Source organism: Leopardus geoffroyi, chromosome B2 (assembly GCF_018350155.1).
Source record: "Leopardus geoffroyi isolate Oge1 chromosome B2, O.geoffroyi_Oge1_pat1.0, whole genome shotgun sequence".
Taxonomy (NCBI): Eukaryota; Metazoa; Chordata; class Mammalia; order Carnivora; family Felidae; genus Leopardus; species Leopardus geoffroyi.
In genome coordinates this window covers 73,978,002-73,981,705 of record NC_059332.1, presented here as the reverse complement: position 1 = coordinate 73,981,705, position 3,704 = coordinate 73,978,002, and the positions used below count along the sequence as shown (strand labels likewise).

The window sequence follows — 3,704 nt, the reverse complement described above, 5'->3', positions numbered from 1 at the left end:
TCTGCTAAGGTGAAACAGGAGAATGGGCATTAGCTTTCCAAGAGATTTTTGTGCTGTTTCGGAAAGCAGGATACTCAGTGGTGGACTAACTGTGTGTGTGGATGTGTGTGCAAGCACATGTAGTGGAGGGCAGAGAACGACTTAAAGGGACCTTCTTTACCCTATAGCATGCTCTAATGTAGAAGGAGTACATCTTCTGGGCTTACTCTGTAGTGCCTAAGTATGCTACAATATCAACACTAATCACTATTATAATGAAGAGTGCAGTTGTTTTCGAGAAGAAATAGTGGTCAGGTAGGTTTCTAGAATTTGTAAAGTGAGGTTTCTAGGTAAGTGTTCAAAGCTTTTCTTTTCCTCTGCCTCTGCCCAGGGGTGGGTCAAGGACAGGCTCATGCTGCCAGGAGGAATTTCTCTCCTTAGGAGAAGCAGAGGGACTCAGGGGCTATGCTCACATGAGAGTGACTCTCTTCTGCCCTTCTGACTCCCATGGACTCCATGCCTACTTGAAGTGCCAGCTGTGCTCTGGGCTTTGGGAACACTCCCACCTACTTCTCCTCTGGCCTCTAGCCTAATAAAAGGAGCCCTCTCCTGTTTGCTGTGGCTGCTCTGAAGAATAACCAGATGGTTATAAATCTTCCTTTAAAATGTCTTTCGTATAAGAGAGGGCCTATGATTAAACAACTGAACTGTTTTCTTTCTTTTCTTTTTTTTTTCCATCTGCTGGACAACCTCAAGGTCATGCCTAATTAAAGAGAAGCTTCTCCTGTCTGGGCAGGGATTTGCAAGAAGATTCCTTCTGGGTAGATCTACTCAACTCTTCACACTTGGCCAGAATCAGAAGTGTGCCAGGCACAGGCACAGTGCTGGAGAGAAAACACTGAAAGTGTCAGTAATTGGCCTCAAGGAGCTCATCTGGTGGAGAAAACAGAAAAGAATCAATTACAATATGAGAAGTGTTATGGAAAATTTATGGCCATGGAAATGGAAGGCCTGGTATGTGTGTGTGTGTGTGTGTGTGTGTGTGTGTGTGTGTGTGTGTGTTAAGAGTGATATGAGCAGAGATTACTAAAGTTTTGTTGAAAGAAGTGGTATTTAAATTGAGCCTTGAAGAATTGTAGGAGGTAAGCTAAGTAGGAAAATTATTCCGAAAACAGCATTAACAATACATACAAATGGGAAGATGGCTACACACTCAGGGAACTGCAGGCCAGTGTGTCTGGATTCTGGAGCAGAAGGAGAGATATGTGAACAGGACTCTGGGAGAACCATGATGACACTGGAGAATTTTAGAAGACTCTTATAATGGAACTTACCCTTCAGAAAGATGTTGTTTGCAATAGCATGGGTAAGCGACTAGAGGAGATTGGCCAGATTTATAAGTTTGAGAATCATCAGTATTTAAATGTCATATTGACTCTAGGACCTACCTATGGTATTTGGGAGTCTCTATAAATGGGTAGCAACAGGTTTCAGTACATTATTGGAATATTCTTTTGGAACAATTATTGGAATATTGTATTGGAAGTGCTCTATAGATACTTATACACATTTTTATAGAGAATTAAAGTTTTTCATTTTTACTACTCTTGGTTGCCACAATTTTGAATGATGAGAAAGGAACCACTAGTCTCCTTTTATAGAAAAGGAAACTGAGGTTCAGATTGAATGACTTCCCTGAGGTCATACAGCTAGTAAAGTTGCACTGGTCTTCTGTCTTCAAATACTAAACTCTCCTGCACACCAAGGGGCCTCTTATATTATAGTGAACAACTGTATAACTAACCAAATCCTCCTTTCTGTCACAGGCAAATGTGGATCCCTTAAGAGTTTTAAGGAGCAAAGTTACAATACCCACACAAAAATTATACCACAGCACTCTTGGCATGCACAGCACCAACCTAGAAGTCCTTATTTTGTTGCTAAATGTATTCTTTGTACATGCTTATTGTCTGGAATATGGTATAAAAAAAAGTATGGTCGCATAAGGAACTTGAGTTTATCTGGGTTCTTGCTAATGTATTTCCTTCAGTGTCATGAAAAGTAGGGTCTCTGGGGTTGGTACAATGTTAAAATAAAGCTATGCTGTCTTCAGCATAATGCCTCTCCCACAATTCCTGCTGGTATATTTGTGCCCACTGCAATGGATTGTACAGAAGTATGAGAAAAGCATGTGAGTCAATTTCCTCTCATTTCATAGGTTGGGAAACTGTGATTGTTCATATCAGTTCTGAGTGTTTAACTCTGATCTCCTCACCCATGAATGAGGAGACCTTCTACAAAAACTCCCAAGGGACTCTCTTTAAGTCTGCTTCCTATACTTCCTCTGAGCTAAGTTGATCTGTCATCCTGTAAGCCCAGGCTCTCTCTCTGTGCCTGGCCTCCCTGGAGTGAGGTATTGGGTTGGATACTGTACTGAGCCAGTCTTTCAGATCACTTATGGCCTAAAGTCTCTAGCCATAGGCAAATCATGCCCCACCTCACATCCTTCCCAGATTTCTATAAACCCTGCCAGGTCCAGCAACCTTGACTTCAATGATAAAGGGGTAAAGACAATCACATGAACTCAGGGAGACAGTGGATCTCAGGTTCTGTGCAAAATTTTTGTTTTCCTAATTCTAGGTATGTAGTCTGATCACTAAATGATACTCTTCATTCTCACCATAGTTTACTTACCCATTTCCCTATCACTGAACATTTTGGTTATTTAGAATTTTGTGTATATAAATAACAGTACATGTATTCATAAAGCCTTTTATTCTGTTTAATTATTATGACTAATTTACCTCAATTGGCATAAGTATCAGGAGTCCTATGAATTCTTCTGATTCCTCTCCCCTAAGATCCTTTCTAATGCCAAATCCACTAATATTTCTATTTTCTTTTTTTATTCATGACCATAATTCAATTCCTTATTATTTTCCTTTGAACTATGGTAATAGCTCCCTAATAGACTGTCTTAGGTCTCACACTGAAATAGTCTTCCATATACACTATCATACTAGTATGGCCATTTTGTCTCACAGAGGTACCTAAAGTCTAAAAAGACCTGAGAATCCCCGCATCAAAAATGACCAGTCTTGGTAATTCAGGAAATCCATAAGCTAAAACACCAGTGTCTAGACTAAAGTCCATAGTCTCTGATAAACACAGTCACTGTGTAATTGGCTGTTTTTACAAACAGCAAATAGCTGGGGGGGGGGTGGGGGGAGAGTATTCCCAGAGGTTGCTCTTCTGGACAATGCACAGGCTTGAAAACAAGAATATTCAAGTACTTCTGATTTCTTATTTTTATTTTTGCAATTAAACTCCCGGACATATCTGATTAAAAGTATTCTACCAGAATGGGATTAAAAAGAATGCCCCTTTGGGGTAGGTCATTTAAACTTCCAACTTCTGCCTAAGGCTATGTAAAGCCCTGAAGAGATTTTAAAATAAGAAACCTGACTTCCATCCTCTGTGAGGACAAATGCAGTTCATGGAATCATCTATGAGCCAGAGACTGAGTATAACCTCATTTATCTGGGAAGGTATGAATCCAGCCAAACACTAAATGTACTCCAGGAGTCTTTCATGGTGGAGGATCATGACTGATAGCTCCTAGCCTCAAAATGTCCAGGCCCAGTTCATCTTTTCCATGTATTGTGACTCAGAACTTTGGAAAACCAACTGAATCATGCTCAAGCATTTCGACCTGTGATACAGTT

The 3,704-nt window shown here is 40.3% G+C and overlaps 1 long non-coding RNA gene across 1 annotated transcript; it reads left to right on the top strand.

Moving 5' to 3' along the window:
• LOC123608666 lies at positions 1–950 on the top strand. The gene is made up of 2 exons (XR_006717373.1): positions 1–624; positions 753–950. It is a non-coding gene; the product is annotated as an uncharacterized LOC123608666 (long non-coding RNA).
• Positions 951–3,704: the final 2,754 nt, after the last annotated feature.